Below are 18,766 nucleotides of genomic sequence, written 5' to 3'. Positions count from 1 at the left end.
AAATGTGAACAAAGTCAGAGTCACCTTTTTGTTTCTTATCACTAAATTTTTAGAATAGGTCTTTAGAATTTTTAGAATCTATGTGTCTGTATCTATATAGAGATGCAATCCATACTTCATGTAAAAATTACCACAAATCCACTTATACAATAGAGATGTTTTATATGAAAACAAAGTTTAAAAAATTCCATAATTCACACCCAGTTTAACTATTAGAATATGTTGAAAAAAATTGGAAAACTACATCCAAACACTGGGGTTTATTACTAGGAGATGACCATAGCTGATGTGAAGGGGGTTACATGGAATAAATTCTATGCAGTATGATACAACATGGATTCAAATATCATAAAATGTTTTGAGGTTTTTTTGATGAGTACATGATAATGAAAACTGTACTGTCCAGAAAAAAAAATCTAGATAAAAAACAGCGGCATTAATGAATTTTTCATAAACAACCTAGCAAAGTATTTTAGGCTGTTGCAGTCGGTTGACCTCAGCTGGATGCCAAGTGCCCAACACACAGCTCTAGTACTCCCCAGCTGGACAAAGGAGAGAAAATAAGATGGAAAACAACTAGTAGATTGAAATAAAGCAGTCTACTACAGCAAAAGAAACAAAAATTTGCACACACCATAAGCAAGGGAAAAAAAATGTTCAATCTCTACTTCCCATCAGCAAGCAATATTCAGCCAGCTCGTGCGAAGCAGGGCTTCAGCACACATAGCAACTGCTCTAGAAGGCAAACATTATTAAACAACAAATACCCCCCACTCCTCTTCTCTCCTTAAGCTTTTACATCTGAGCTGACATCACATGTTATGGACTACCCCTTTGGTTAATTTGGGTCTGCTGGTCTCATTGTGTCCCCTCCCAGGATCTTGCCCACTCCCAGCACTTTGATGGGGGTGGGAATGTTAGAGGGACAGCCCTGATGCCCCCTTTTATCAACACCTGTGCAGCTACCAATGCAAAGCACAGCACTGTGAGGGCTGTATGGGAAAATTAACTCCAGCTCAGCCAGACCCAATACAGCTGTGGTGATCAGAATAATCTCTTAAGATTTTTTAACCTATTAGTTTCCAAGAGAAAACAAATAGCAGAGGAAAACCAAACAGAAATGCAACCTAAAATATATTCCAATTCCATACATCCGCAGAATTACTTACCCGTTATAAGGAGCAGATGAAGGGTAGTTCACAGCTTTGTTTTTTCTTGTGTGATTCAGAAACAATCTAAAGCCCAGTTGCAGACTAAGTCCTTCCCATTCCCTCAGTGACTATCCAGAAGCAGGCACCTGACTATATGCATTAGTTTTACTTTGACCTTTAAAACAGAAGTAGAATCAGGGCTAGAAAAAATTTGTCCTGAAAGATAAATCTGTACCTTCACTGTATTTTAAATATAAGCTTCCTAAACTGTTTTTTTGTCATTAACAATATCTTAAAACTAGCAAATTATCTTCTTACTCTCATTCAAGCCGAGGTAAAACAGGAGGCACCATAAATAGAAAGAATATATTGCTGTAAAATCCACTGGCTTTTCTACCATTTCAGTACCTATCCAAATCCCATATTATGACAAAAGAAAATGCAATTGGTCTAATTTTTTTTCTTTTAAGTTAATTGGACTGTGTCTGGGGAACCTCTGTGAGAAAAAAAATAATAAGCAAATAAAAAAGAGCAATCAAGAAACCTTGTGTTGGAATTCCTGTACACAAACTACTTTATTCTTGACTGAATAATTAAGAAGACACATCAGAGGCCCGAACAAGGTATGTGTTTATAGGCATCCAATGGGTAAAATTCCAAGTTCCTGAGGAACTGTTTTGAATCTGTTTTCCCTTTTTACCAAGAGGACAGAAAATGAACACAGATGCATAGACACAGTTTTTATTCCAAGTTTTTTTCTGCCTCTTTTTTGTCTTTTTGAAGATTTTTGTCACTAATATTCTTTTCTTATTGATAGCACTTAAGCATTATGCTTGTTGAGTTTTTTATTCTCTCTATGCCTCTGTCTATCCAACTATATAAAAGTCACAAAGGGATTTGCCACAGTAAGAAGTAACAACAATTTATTGCCAATTATGTAGTAGATAGTCCTGAGGTGAGAGGAGAAATATATCAAGCAGTGTGACAGTTTGCTGGACTCCTCTAGAAGATGGTGCTCTCGATTTCTTTTATATTGCCCCTGGAAAGAATGGAAGCAGTGAATCTCTAGACAAGAAAAGACATTTTATGTTGCCGACAGCTATCTTCCGTCCTTGTGAAATAATTTTCCCAGGCAGCTTTTCTTAAGTGTGTGTCTCTATTATGTACCGGGGACAGAAAGGAAGGCTTTTAACCAGATCACCAATAAATTGTAGCATTTTTTCTTAGTGCTTATCAAAGGATGTAAATTTGATTTCCAGTGCTCTTGAGTTGTTTTTTTTACTAATTGAAAAGCCACTGAATAGATCGAGCTATACTTGTTAAGTGCTCAGAAATAAAGCAGTTCAGAGAAAATTCAATGTCACTCCAAATACCTTTGCAGAAAGTTTGCTTTCCCTGATTCTCCTCAGATTGCCAGCTATGCCCAGCAGCACCACCAAGGCTCACATGGTCAGCCTGACCTCCCCAGTCTTTTCAGCTGGATTCTTCCCCCCAATGGATTTCAAGTGCTTCACCAGTGTGGAGGAAGTGAAGATTCATCAGGATCTGCAGGGTGGGGCATGACCAAACAAATACAGATGTTGTTATGCATATTTTGGCACACTATGTTTTTTCCTAATGCAGTGGTATTGAGGTAAGGCTTTGTTCCTTTCTGACTTGATAGGCAGGAATGAAGTCTGGGCTGAAATTAAATGTCACCACAAAAAGTCCTGGCTCAAAGCTCTGGCAAAATCCTCTGAATTTTGGGCAATGGTATCAAAATTCAGCCTTCCATCGAACTAATTTTCCTCTTTGTCAGGAAGATCCAAGTAGTTTGTTAAACAATATTGATCTAACTGGTAGAGGAAAGCACTAATTAGAAAGTTAATAGAAAACAACACCTAATTTCAGCAACAAAATAAACCCATTTATAATCTCCAGGAAACCACTGCAATACCAGCTGGTTGCTTTCCTCTTCTCGCAATAGCCCTCCTTCTCTCATGTTTTAAGACTTGTTGGTACTGAGGTCTGAATCAAGTTGATGTGATAGGGCACAATAAATTGCTTTTTTAAGCTCCTCCTCACTCCACGCACCTGTCCTTTTTGCCATGCCTACCACCAAAAGCCAGGGAAAATAACTCCCACAGATCTGCCCACAGATTTTGTTATTTCAGCTCCTGCAAAAGAGTGCATCACATGCTGAAGTGAAAAGTTGCTCAGCTCACCAGAGTTTCAACTGCTTCTTATGTCCCTGATTACAGGACACTCTTGCAATAGTTTCTTATTTCTGATTTTGGGTTTGAAAATTTAACATAATACTAAAGGCCTTTTTTTTTGGTTAATAAAATAGAAACATTTAGGCAGAGACAGCCTAGATTTCTCCATATGTAGAAAACTCCAACCTTGTCTCTATTCAAAGGTGTAGTTTATTCTTTAATACCAGTGCCTGTTAAACATGCACAACACATGCAATCATGTTCCAAGACTGCCCTTCTGTGCTACCAAATATCAACATATTTCCCCTCTAACTACATTACTTTTGCCTTAAGTGTCAGGCACCACGGTTGCAAGCTAGTTTTTCAGAACACTAAGTCCAAATATTTTCATGCCTGTATGTGTATGACAGATCTGTTATCAAAAAACTATAAACAGATCATAATAGTTCTATTATTCTCATTTTACTGTGGTTTTGAAGGATTAAGTGGCTTGCCAAGAGATCAGGGAGAAACTCTGAGGGAGACCAGTTCACTGTTGAATTCCAGTTTATAGTCCAGTGGAAAATCATTACAACTCAGATATTCTTTTCTCACATCTTAAGGTAAAGAATGGAAATTCCTGATTGATTTTAAAGGAAGTAACAAAGTAATATAAAAATAGATGAAGATATGAGTATTATATAATTTATTTCAGTTAAAAAAAAGTATCTTTTTCTGAATCATCTATTATTTGGCATACTGAAGTGGAAAACTTCACTCCTGTTGACTCATTGTTGTCACATTGATTACACTGTTGTTCATTTTTGGATTTAGGCATGAGTTCATTACTCACAGGGTTTACTTGAGTTTTGCACATTGCTCTGTAGTGATGCAACCCAGAAGCTATTCTGTTCAGTGATCTGTAGCATCTGAGAGCTTTCATTGGTACCTTCTGATTGTTGCATATTGGTACTTTAGATGTTAATAGAGATTCTTGATCACTTTCTAGGTTCCAGTGCTTGCTCAGCCTCATTTCTGTATGGGGCACTGAATCCCTGTATCAAATGAGTGTTTTATGCATTTGCAGAGTATTTCACTCTGATGCTCTGATGTTTCTGCACAAAAGGATTATTCTTGCTTTTACTGAGTGGTAGCAGCAGTTAAATTGTCTCTCCTCTATCACTTAGACCAGTGGATCATCACTACTTTTTGATCTCCCTTTGTTTTTGTTGAATATACCCACATATTTTCCTCTAGAAACTGAAAATTGTGGCGCTTCCTAAGGTCCTCATCTACAAGTTCAGATATCATCCCTCAAGATGAAGAGAGACAAAAATATAATCCGCCAGTCAAGACATAATTTTTGTTTCACAGAGCATTTGCAACACCAGAGCTGAACTGTCTACCTGATCACTCCTTGAATCAATGGTTTCCTAGGTCAGATCCTCTCAGTAGGTGACCAGGAGGTAAGCCTCTCATTTTGCAGGCTCCTTTTTGCTGCACTTCATCTGAATATGGATATTGCTTTTTCTGCTACTTTTAGCTACCCATTACCTTAAGACCTAGCTTTGTTTTGCTATTAATTTGGCACCTCTCTATTTTATACGTGTAACCTTTCTGTAGTTTGAACATCAACGTCTCAAAAATTCAATATTTTTGCTGGTTAAGATGTTTGCAACATTTTGCTGGTTAAGATGCTTTTGATTTTGATTTCTTATATGCCATATCATTTACTCAGAGTAGGCCAAGAAGAGACTGGAGCTCTCTCCATTCTTTTAATCTGATTAATCTCATTCCTTTTCTCTCTTTTTTTTTTTTCTTTTAATTTTTATTTTGTTTTCTGTTTTTAAATCAAACCTGACAAAGTTATGGTCAAGATGAAACACTTATTTCACAAAGGGAATAAAAGAATGAGAGTTCCGTAATTATTATTTTGATTATTATTGTTACTGAGTATATTCAAATGGATAGTCCTTAAACCCTGTAACTGTATTGATCATCATGATACCAATTGTACCTATCTATTTTCTGAATACATTTTAAATATAAATATCTCTTTTTACTGTGACAGTGGTGAGACACTGCAACAGGTTGCAAGAGAAGTTCTGGATGCCCTATCCCTGGAAGCATTCTAGGCCAGGTTATATGGAGTTTTGGGCAACCTGATGGTGTGGAGGTGTCCCTGACCATGGCAGATTAGATGATCTTTCAGGTCACTTCCAACGCAAACAATTTTATTCTATGTATATATGACTTTAAACCCCATTTTAATCACAATTTATTCCAAATGCCAATGATTGTTTTATTATGACTAAAAAATTTCATCTGACTGGACAATAATAGAATTGGAAGATACACGTATGAGTGGAAGATTCTTTAGTATTGAATCTCACTTGCTATTTTATGACTGATATTTAGCCATCATTTATCTGAGAGAATTAGAAGAGGCCTGAAGTCTATGTTCAGAGCTTTCTGCTGGGTTATGTTAAAGTCTGTAGAAGACAGAAGGGCATCTGCACATCACTGAGTGCTGCATTTTAGAATCCTGAGCTGTTACAGCACTTACTTGTTCTCCTCAATTTGAAAAGGATAATGGCAAGTAAAAGTATTAGTTTAAATCTTATTTCATTTTATGAAAATGATTTTTTTTATGATCTTCTGTGGAATCAATGTCATGTCTGTCTGTGTTCCAGCAACTGACCATATCACCATTTAATGTCACAGTACACTCACACCACAATGTCATTTACTGCATAATAACAGAACTAAAACAAATGAGTCTTTGTGCCTCTCTGTGTCTGAGCTCAGACATTATCATTTTATTCAGACAATATGTAGTGCAGAAATGTTCAAAAATTATAAGGATGTTTATTTCTCTTTCTTAATAATTGATATCATTAATTATAATCATAATGCAGCCAACTTTTTTTCCACATTTTTTCACTGAAACCAAAAGCTGTAGCAGACTGCTGGACCAGAAGATAAAGACAAAAACCCCTCTTGGTTCAACTTTCCTCTTGGAAAAAAAACAAATTTGGGAATGTAGGTGTTTACAAAGCAGTTCTGGTGGGTGGAATATGGGGTTGGAAAGCAACACTTTGAGGTTATACACAAAACGATGAAGAACAGTGAGTTCTGTGCACCTGAATATATATTTAATCACTTAATCACAAGTTCATGAAAGTGATAAGACAGATGCTTTCCAAATCAGATACAGGATTTATCTACTACTGCAATTTAGTCCTCTATTTTTCCAAGCACAAAGATGGACAGATGGTCACCAGCAGATCAAACCCAAAACTCAGTGTTGACACCCATGTCATATTATTGTTTGTGTATACACCATTAATTATTTTCAACATCTATTACCATTCTTGTTTCAAAACAATAAAAGAAAAAATGAACAAGCATCATAGTGAACCTGATGTTTGTTTTTTTGAATACATTTTTTTCAATTTTTTCCATATGGATAAATATTATCATGGTAATATAAAAAAAAAGTAAAGAGAAGGGTTTTTTAGTAATACACGACCTTATCATTGCTTCTTTTGAAAATATTTATAAATCATTCAGAGCTGCATGGAAATCAAGCTAATTACAGAAATGAGTTGAGATTTGTAGAAGGAAAATATTCATAACTTTTTCATGGGCTCTGACAAATACACTATTTGTATACACTTACATCTGTGCATAATGTTAACAATATTTCAGTGGGAAAATATGTTCAACATCTATTTAATGCAGGTTTTCTACAGACTTCTTTAGGTCTTTTCACACTTAGCTATAGTTCATGCTTACTATGGACTATATGCAATTTAGTTGTGGTTTGGGGTTTTTTTATGATCTTGTCTCCTAGACATTTTTTCATGGCCAGGAATATATCATTGCTTAAGTAAAAGATGTTTGATTTAATAGTTATAACAAAACTAGCGTGAGGAACTGAACAGGATATTTTCATAAATGCAGTACTCCAAGTGGTAAAACTTAAAGTAGTTGGACAGGTAATAAAACATTACCATAGAGAACATAGTACCTTAAATATCAGTCCTGAGGAGAAATAATATCCCGTGTTTTGATCCTGTCTGGGTAGCATCTTTTTACTTCATGTCTGGGTTGCTTTAATATTATAGGATAGCTATTGTTGTACCTGGAGTATTACAATGTGCTGAAACTTTATTTCCTAACACCAAATAGACATTTCTTATGATTTAGGATATGCTAACAAATGTATCAGAGTTTACCTAAGAAGATGAGTGGCCAAGTTATCTCTCCAAATACTTGAGAAAGATACATTTTTTTCATGGATCTATTCAATAAGCATCCTGTTATGAACTTGCCTTTGCCCTGATATAGGTTTGGTTTTTATTCCATGTTTTATTTAAGCTTTCCTCACAAACTGAGCAAAATTTTCATGAAGAAATGCTGATTAAGTGCCTGATGGAGGAAATATCTAAATTGAAAGCATTCAGATAAGTAATGTAGTATGGACTGCAATTGCCAGATACTTTGGTTGAGGATATCAAACAGATTTTTTTAGTGTAATGATCATTTTAACATAATGTCCACACTATTTGATTTCATAAAATGCAGTGACAGTTTCCAAGCTTGTGTTATTTAAAGTGTAATTGAAGGTTCTAAAACTTCAGGGTTTTTTCATATTTGGTTGCTGATGACACTGAATGAGTAGCAATCATTTGTGCTTGAAGAGTAGAAACAAGTGTTAGTCAAGCTTTCCCCATGCAGTGTTATTAACAGTTACATGACTGGGTTTGATTGAAACAAGATAGCTACTCATGGTTAGCATTATAGGTGTTTGCTGCATCACTCAGCGATTTCACCTCTGCATTACCAGGTTTTTGCTGTAGCTCTGGACTGATCAGAACAGTCAGATGACATTGTCATTTTAGACTATCACAGAAACACAGAATATTCCGATTTGGAAGTGATGTACAAGGATCACAGAGTCCAGCTCTTCAGTGAATGGGCTGTATGGGGCTCCAAACTACAACTCTGGCAGTATTGGTACCATGTTCCAACCACCTGGGCTAACCTCATTGGGAAAATTAAAGTGAAACATAAAGTAGCTGCTTATTGCAGTCTGACTGCCCACTCTGTTCCTTTCTTAAAAGTCCTTATCTCTTCTTAAGGTGACTACATGGAGCAGTAAATTATTGCAGTTTGATACATCCCATGCACTACAGCCAACTAAAGCACAGAATGTGCGATCGTAAGTTCTGTTGTGTTTAGCAATACAATAATTAGGTAAGTTTAGGACATGTTTATTAGCTCAGTAAAATGCCATTGCAAAAATTGCATAAGTAACATAATTTTTAAAAAAAATCTTTATTCAGTAAACAGAGATACACAGAAACTGTTATTTTTTAACAAACATAAGAACACAATTACCTCAACAGCAATACATTGATCATTAAATGACATTAAATAGTCAATCAACAGAGCCAAATGAGAAAAATTCTCTTCTGAGTCATGCTGACCCCACAATAAGAGGATAATTTTCCCAATACTCACTAACAAAGTGAAAAGTAAATACACTAATTTGAAGCAGGGGATTTTTTTTCACCAAGGATAAAAAAAATGATAAAAATGGAACTTTTTGGACACCTAATTGAACGATAATGAATTTCCTCACATAGCAGAGAGTAAATTTGGCTATCATTGCAGTATTATTTTGAATTATTGCATTGATAGACTAGTATACAGTGAGCTGCAGTCATATTTGTTTGCATACAGAAGATCTTGTGACAGTGTTACAAAACATTTTCCAGGCCATGTGGAATTTTCCACGGATTTTGAAACAATGCAGGCATTTGCTGAACAAAAGTCCTGATTCCAGCATTTTAGAGGGCTGGTTTTGGTGAAATGCCAGATCAGTTCTGAGTTTTCAGCAGCAAGTAGGAAGGTGAGGTTAACAGGGAGTATTTGACAGTAAAATCTAAAGTCAGCTCTTTAATTGAGAGAATTTCTTCCTTTCAGTGACCACTTGATCACTGATATTAAACCCATTTAACCCAGAGCTATTGTTTAGCTGGCTGCTGATTAATATTTTGGATGATTAAGTAATCAGCATTGTAAATGATCAATTAGTCACAAAGGGAAAAATAATAAATGACATGCTTAACCTACATTTTATCACAGCTAGGAGACCAAGCCAGTCCTCAGAATTCCCATAACAGAAATGAAATGACTATTAGGTATAAATCAATACCATTAACCATTTAACTCTTGACCTTTAAAGAGAGAGATTTTCCTTAAAGAAAATAAATATATGTTCTTGAGACTCTGGTAGAAAAGTTAGTTTATTAATGGATGTATTTTCAAATGAGTGTTTTTTCAAATACAAGATTACTTGCATTAAACAAAATTAGACTTTTAACTGCCCTGATGTTTGTGCAAACAGAAAAAAGAATGAAAGCAGACAATATGTAATATCTGTGAAATACACGTCAGTGTGTGTATTGAATCAGGGAGAGAGATAAAGAGCTATAATGGGTAACGTTTATGAAAGTATACATTAATAATATGATAAACACATTCTCTGTTTATATATATAGATACACACACATATGTATGTATTTATGTATATACATATATATATATATACAAGTGCTAAATCCAAAATCAATCAAAAACAACTATAGTGAGCTGAAGCAGCTTCAAGATTGCTTTTGGATATATCAGGAATTAAAGGCAAATAAATAGGTAAGGGGTGTTACCTTTTGATTTGGACTCAAGTATATTTCTGCTGCTTGAGTCACTGGTGTGAACACATCTTTTCTCTGGTACTCTAGCCGTGGATGTATGCTTAAATATATACAGGGGCCTTTTGGGGATGTCATGTGGCCAGTGGTAAGCATGCAGGATACCCATTTTTTTATGGCAACAAAGGTAGATGGAATTTTTAGGCAGACTATATTCAGGTTCCCATTATACTCCTGGTATGTGTGCCATAGGACCTGAAAATTTAAGAGATGGGAATGATTTTATTCACCTTGTCTAATTGGGAGAAGAAAATTAATTCAAACGGTATAACAGTTCTGGTTTTTTGATCTTTGAAAATAATCCTAAAAAAATCCATGAGACAGATTCTACTACTAATTCAACTTCACTGAAATTCTCCAATATTTCACATGCATACTTAAGATCAGATTGTGACTATCCATGTTTACAGTCTTCAAATCATTCTATGAACACTTCTACTGCATCTCTTAAGAATTAATTCAGTCTCTTTCTTGATTTAAATGTAAAAATAAGCACAGTATGAAACCAAAAAAATGTTAAAAATACCTTTTAACTGTAGGAATTTTGTCCTCAGATCAATATGATAATACTTCTATATTTCAAATGATTTATTTTATCCAGTAATTCAGATGGCTTAACAGATTTCATATTTAAAATATCTGTGGTGATAATATCTTTCTGAAAGATCCAAATTAAAGGAAAATATAAAATGAACATGGATGCACATATGTCTGAACATGATCTCACTACACAGAGTTCTTTTCAACAGTTGTGTTTTACCACAGAGAAATTTTTTTAATCATTAGAGGATTACTAACCCCAATCAAGGACAGTTTTTACTGGAAAGAAAAGTGGCAGTTATTGGGATTTTAGATTTGTATCTATAGCAATACATATCCACTGTTTTTCTGCCTAAGTATAGAGACCTTTAAATTCATATTGAACTGTGGATATCATCTGATGCCTACTGTATTGAGCACACCTTCTGTTAGTGGAAGAAGTATGCATAACTTTCCTTGACTGCTGTCAGCATTTAACCATCCCTAACTTGATTTTAAAGAACAAGCTGAAAGCCTCTTTGGTAATATAATATAAACTTGAGACAGGAGGTCATTGTTTACAGCTCTTTGATCTCTTCCTAAGTTCAGCTCACCCCTTCCCTTTGGCTTTTGGACAAAAGACTGTGATGTCATCTATTAATTCACCACCCCTTATGGCTTTGAATCTGATTTTTGGAACCAGTGTGGTAACTCATTAACAATTTGATGTTGAACAGAAACAATGCATTTGTTCAGTACCACAAGAGCTAATTTAGACCATTTCTCTCTCTTGTCTTTTCTCCTTGATTGCCATTTCTTGAAGGATATTTGATAAAATTGTCTGTCTCAAAGATGGCAGTCATGAAAGCTGGAAATAGAGCCTGAAAAATAAGGGCAAGCCATTGTAACTCACATCTGATTGGAGACAGAAATGTCCACAAAAAGTGTCAAAATCTTCAACAAAATTTGAAAGACCCATTTCTTCCTGTTAAAAGGTCTCACAGATACATTTTCCAATATAAAATAAAAGAACTGAAAGCAAAGATACTAAGAGACACAAAAATAAGGAAATAATAAAAAATAGAAAACTAAGCAAATAAAATTTGTCCTATTAAGTCCCAGTACCTGGGATGGTCTGAGACAATGGGTATTCATTTTTAGCTTCTGTGATGTGCTCTGGTGCCCCAGGAATGTGACTCATTTACATGTGAATATATAGCTATATAGGGAAAAAAACACTACATGGATGAATTCACAGGAAGCAATCTTCAGTGTGAAATCCTCCCTCTTCAATAAAAACCCTCTGCAGTCATATAGAAGTGCCTGGCAAGGTGAAATGAGATGAGATGAGATGAGATGAGATGAGATGAGATGAGATGAGATGAGATCAGTGTGCGCATACAGAGTGACTAGACTTTAAAGAATGCTGTCCAGGAGAACAAACTGAAACTACAGGTACTTACAGGTGACAATAAGACAAGGGGACAAATGTCACTTACAGTAAATACCAATGAAAGTAAAATAATTTGGACCAAATATGGACTTGATGCAATGATGGATAAGAAATTCAGAAGATATTTAACAAGTAAAATGTGTTCCAAATAACGTTAGCTATGATTTTGCCTCCAAAGGGCAAATAACCAGCTTGAAAAACTTGGTTTTATTAGCCTATGGTTTGCCCCACTCTCATTTGTTAACAGCATTTTGAATTATATGGAAATGCTGTGAATCAGTTTTAGTGGATCAGTGCTTAGTGGACCAATAAGAGTGCCATTTTCTCTTTTCACTTTCTTACCACAGCTTTTTTTCATAGTATTTCTTAGCTGATATTCATTTTTCTGTTGTCTTTTATTTAGTATTGAGGTCAAGTCACAGTTCTAATTGGCTATACTGCTATATTCAATTCATTACATTTTCAAATAGGATCTTTGTTCACTTATTCCAATTCTGTCTATCATACATGGGGAGAGGTCACCGTGGATTTCTGCAGATCTTTTTCATTCTATCACTAAAATCTTTCTTTTGAAATTTCTTTTTGTTCCAGTGGTTTAAAAATAAAATTAAAAAAAAAAAATTAAAAAGGTAACATTTCAGCTACTGATGTGCTATCGTATCTGTCTTCCACTACTGCTACTCAGTGTCATATCACATCATGTACTTCCCTGTATCTTGCTCTTCATATACACACAGAAATCTGTTTGTTTCCTAGATTGTGAAATGAATGGGGCACAAATATTCTTGCTCAGTATATTGCAAAGCATCTATCAGAGATGTAAGAGAAAACCAGTTTCTGCTGTAGGAAAATGTCAGTACCAGTGTACATGTGCTCTGTGCCATTGATTGTCTGAATAGGTAGCCACTGAAGTATAAGGAAAAAAGAAATGGAACCGTGCATATGCCTAAGCTTTTTCAGCTATTCAAAATCATAACTATAGTAACTATTTCAATCATTTTTGATCACTTTGGCACTGTTTACCTTCTAAGAGCAGTTTCTACAAGTTAACTTACCATATTGTATCTTCATATACCTTCATGATCAAAACCTGGACTGCAACATAGACATTAGGACTGAATGAGCTACACCAATATAATTCTGAGCAGTTGTTTGGAGGAGAGGGCTAAGGAATATTCATGATTTAATGTGGTAGGAGCATGGCCATCCACTTTCCATACTTTCCTCAGAAATCATCTCAAATTCATTACAATCTCCTTACTTCCCCTGCTACTGCAATATTTTCAAATCAAGTTCTTTACTATCCTGCATATCAGGGTCTAGTTAAGATTTGTTTTTTATTTTGGATTTCATTTGAACATTTCCTTTTTTTTTTTTTCTTCTCCATTGTCCTCCACCTACAAAGCCATCTGTTCTGTTGGCAGATACATGCAAATTCTGTAATTGTTGTCATTCTTAGCATAGTGCAAACCATCCACAATTCAAAGGACAAGGCATGCTTTATTTGTGAGTTGGCCAAATGTATGTTGTGAAAATTGCTTAACAAAACATTAACTAGAACAATATTTGATTTTCTGTCTATTTAGGAGATGCATCTGTGTTACCAGAATTAGAAGACTGGATTTTTTTGAAACTGCTAAGTACTGTGTTCCTTTCTCATATATTTGTCTACTGTTTATGATGTGAGATTAGTTACTTTTGTCTTTAGTAACCTTAGGGTTAGATTTTTTCTTTTTCTGGAGAAGGCATTGACACCAGTTAAAGGTGACAGATTGTTCGCCTATAAAACTGACCTCTTCTATATATACACGAGCAGAAGCAATGCAAACTTTATCCTGTTATTAATATCCATGCCTCAGCTTGTGTTGGGAAGGAGAAAAAGGAAGCCAAGCTCTTGAACACAAAGAAAAAAAGAAAATCACACAAGTTACCCTAAAAAGTCAGGGAAATTACACAGTGACAAGACTGTATCCTTTTTCTTCATATTTCTACTTTCATAGAAAGCTAAAACTGGAGGTGGTAGTAAAATAAAGGCTCACACAGAGTAGAGTTCTGACAAAAGATCATTAGACTTTGAGGATTCCCTTCTTAACAGTATCATCTTTTGATACAGAGATGTCTCCCACCTTTTCTGTACCTTTTTCTTCATATTTTAAACATGAAGTAACTTCTATTAAGTTGCAGATCCACCTACAGTGAAGATTTTAGTTCACTTTGTTGGGAAATTCATCCAGATTCTTGATACTTCTGAAAGCTTCTCACAACAGTTCACTGCAATTTCTATCTGAGAAAACTAAAATGAGCATATCTCTCCTTCCGAAATACAGAGAAAAATTACATAAGATGCATTATATTTGGCAAATCTCAATTACAGGGTGGAGCTTTCTAAGCTATAAGCAGCACAGTGCTGTACATTTTTCCTATATCTGCTTTCCCCTATATATCTTTATTTTAAATTTTGTAACATTTAAATGAGTGAAATTAAAAGACAGGAACTTGAAACAAAGATGTGAACAAGATGTATCATTTTTATCACTGAAATTAGTATGTACAATCTTAGAAAGTACTTTGTAATTTAAATATTGAATGGGGTCCTGGCATTGCTGCTAAATTGAGAGAGCTTTTCAAAGTCTTCTCCAAAATCCAATACCATTAGTGCAAAAACTCTTGGTGATTTCAACAGATTTTGGTTTAGTTCCTTGGTCAATATATGTTTACTTTCATATGAGGCCCTTGGAGATCCAGAAGCTGGACCATTTCAATTATCTTTATTTCCTTATGCTCATTTATTAAATATCTTTATTTTCCAGATGCTTTTAATCCCCTCACCCTAGCATCACCAATCTCATCAAATGGGAAAATTACCAGGAAAAAGGTTCTGTAGTTTTACAGAAGGCTTTTTGTTGGGATTTTGTTGTAGTTTGGTGGAGGTTTTGCTTGTTTGTTTGTTTTTCCAGGGTTTAAGCATTTAAAGCCTGAATATCAAAACCAGAAAATTTTGTTCAACTCTGCCAGTTTAATCCACCATCTGCAACCTGAGTGAAGGAACATACATAATATCTAGGGCTGAAGATAATAAAATCTTCCAAAAATAAAAGGCTACTAGTACATGTTATTTTAAGTTCCTATGAAGTGCTGAAACTTTTTAATTCTTCAGTGATTTAAATTCTATCCAGTGTTAACCCTCAGTTGTAATGTTGTACTTAACCATATTAAATAGGAAAGGAGATAGTAAAGAATACATGGTAGAAGGGCCTCTCCAGAAACTGCATTCTTTTCTTTCAAGTTTTTTGCTGTTCACACATCCCAGTAACCCTGAGACAATGCAACATGTTGCAATAGTTGTAGGACAGCAAGACCCCAGCAACTGTTAAAAGACAGCTCCATCATAATTCTTCCTTCTCTCCTTTTTCTAACAGTAACAGAATTTGAAAATGTATGAGCACCTTTGAGCAAGGATACTGAAGTCATCAAATAAGAATAGGCATCTCTGGTGGTGGAATATAATAAAAGAGGAAAAGACAGAGAGTAAATCACTGTCTTTAGGAATCTATTCAGCGAGGCTTTCAGAGAATGGCATTGTAAATGAACTCAGCTGTTGCTGCGAACATCAATCTCTGTGAAAGCCTTGTACACGAACACTAACATCCACCTGGTGACACCCTGCTGGTTAAACAAACAGAGCACAAGGAAAAAAAAGCACAAAAATCTAGCAGTGCTTGTTTAACTTCCATTTCTTTCTCTGATTGACATGAAGCCTCTGTACAGCCTACTGGGCTTCTTGCAGACAGATTACAGCCATTGTCCCCGAATCCAGATCAGCATGTGCCAATTTACCTGAGTACCTCATGTGTGGTGAAGAACATTTGTTCAAAGTTTCTGGGTTAGGAACAGAAAATTTCTCCTATTAAAAGTTCTGTTTTTTGCAAAGATCATTATGAAATGTTTTCATGAATTTTGCTTGAGCACATGTAGCTCACTCCCTGGAGCTGCTGGGAGTTGTTTCTTCTGTGTATACATCTCCAAGTAAGTGTCAGACAGCTTATAATATCTGCTCCACTACAAAGGCAAAGTTGAAGATAAAAATAAGCTTATTAGGCCAGGAGAGATCTATCCCTCTGTTCTTGTCATTGCCTGATGATATACAGCCCACATTAGAAACAGAGTGGCCAGAGGAAAAATGGTTTCTGATATGAATAAATTGCAGATCGGTCACCTGGGAACTGGTGATAAGTGGACCTGCAACATTTCAGAGAGATCAGCAGTCATTCTGACTGAGTAAATCTGCATGGTAATAAAGTTCCTATGAACTTGAGGGCACACAGAAACTTTTGCTGATTTTTTTTTTTTTAACAGCTTTTCAGTTAGCCATAAATTAAAAGAAGAAACACAGTAAAATAGATGAGCTCCTATCTTAAGCTTTTCAGATGTATATTTCTTAAATCCTCCTCAGATTTGCACGTTGAGAAATTCTGGAAGACTAAACTACCCTGCTTAAATTTCTGAAAATGACAGAAAAAAAATATTTTCCTTTTAAGAAAGGTTGCAAATCCTTTCTTTTTTTTCATAATATTATCTACAATAATATCTTGAAATTGTAATTATAAGATGACTAGCTGGATTCCCAAAATTCTTTGAAGCCAAAAAACAAAGCAAACAATAAACCACTTTACACTGTTCTAGAACATTTTTTTGAAAGATAATCAGATGCATGCACCAATGTTTTTGTCTTTTACAGCATTATGAGACAGTGTTGCTAGCTCACTAATGACAGAAATAAACAAGGGAAATTGCTTAATGCTGCGTATTAGTAGATAAGCAAACCAACACAATTACATCAACAAACTGTAAAATTTTAAATGTAGTGGGTCATTAAGAGCAATTTATCTATGTATTTTGTCAAGCATAATTTAATTTCCATTACTAACACTCAAAGTGCAAAAGAGCGATAAAACATTTGAAAAAAAAAAAAGAAAAAATCATAGGAATACACCAAAACCATTCCAGTCTTAAAAATTTCTTTATAAAGAGAATATTTTTTGTGTTCAAATTTCAAAATGAATAGATTAGTCAAATATGAAATTATTATAATTCTTCTGCACATGGTTTTTAGAATGTTCATCTCTTATCCTTAGAATGCACTAATAATTTATATGTATTAATCATAAATGCAGGTTCAATTACATAACAAGCTATGTAGTGGTGATTGTACCATCAAAGTGCATTAGGAGAAACATTACTGTCATGGAAGAAGGTATTAAGATAACCAGTGCCCTTTCTTATATAAAATTATTGTTTGATTCATTACTAACTGTAAGGTAAAGACTTTAACTGCCAGTGATACAGAATGGAATGTGAAGAATTTAAGTTATATTTGCTAGTAATGAGCCCAACGTCTACCTAAATACAGAATCAAGACACCTCTAGCCACAGTTCATGGCCTTCTTGGATGAATATACAAACATGACAAACCCTAAGATGAGGGTGAGTTTTCCTGTCATTCACTGAGATGAAAAACGTCAGTCTGTCTGAAGGGCTGCGATTGCAGTGTCGTTGGAAGAGACTGTGCAGGCAATAATACAGCATGTGGGCTTTCAGTTCTGCAGGGCTTAGTATGAGACTGGTTTATGTCAAGAACAGAACCTCGTGGCTTTAATTACTCGCCAGGTGTTCACAGCACTGCTATGTACTGTTGTGCAGTTCCATTAAAGGAAAGCTTTAAAGCATCTGCAGAGCCATGAAAAGAAAAGTGCACAGCACCTGCCAACACTTGTTCTTTTCAGAGTGACAGAAAACCTACACTGAACTCATGAAAAGCTATAAAAGGAATGTTTATATGGATTGCATGTCACTTCAGAAATCTGTAATGGTATCAGGGCACAAAACTTATTCTGTGCTCTTTTATGTGTAAGCCATTGTTTTTTGTCTCAGTGCCTAAAAGAAAGCAATAGGGTATGTGCTGCTGTTCAGATTTTCAGTTTGGTGGCAGAAGTCTGTCATACCAGGGAATTGAGAAGTCTGTAATGAAAGATATGGTTATCTCATGCAGTCTGTTCAGTCTTGATGCATCAAATAACTCATTAGATTATTGGAGAGAAACAGAGATAATATTTAATAGTATGTTTTGGAACATAAATGGGAGTACATGATATAAATAACAATAGCAGTAATAGAGAAATGACAAAACAATGAGAAAGACAGTAGCTCTTTATAACTTAGACATTCCAAATTGGCAGCAAACTTGCGAACTTGAACATCTAATTTTATGGTTTGAAGAAATTAAGATTTATCCAAATAATTAGAAGACAAAAGTCTCAAACCACAAAATTCACAGCTTTGTGAGGGAAATTTGTGACAGCTGAGATAGGAGAAATTCAAAGAGGTAGCAGAGCATTTGGTATAGTGGATACTTTTCAGAGGAATCCTAAATGGCATAACTCTTCTAGAAAACTGGGAGTCTGAACAAAGATCTGAGCTGAAGCAGAATGGAAGCATCATCATGATCCATGTAGGAAAGAGATACATTCTTGTTAGCTTCTACTGTGCATTCCAAACACTTTGGTGATGTAATTTGGGTTATTTTGGCCCTGCACATATGTTACTGAGAAGACAATCTGATCAGATATAGCTTTGGATTTGAAAAGCTTAAGACATAAAAGCAGTGTTTAATGCCCCATAGTTTAAATGAGC

The sequence above is a fragment of the Corvus moneduloides genome, chromosome 6 (assembly GCF_009650955.1).
Source record: "Corvus moneduloides isolate bCorMon1 chromosome 6, bCorMon1.pri, whole genome shotgun sequence".
NCBI lineage: Eukaryota > Metazoa > Chordata > Aves > Passeriformes > Corvidae > Corvus > Corvus moneduloides.
Note: the sequence above shows the minus strand (reverse complement) of the source record.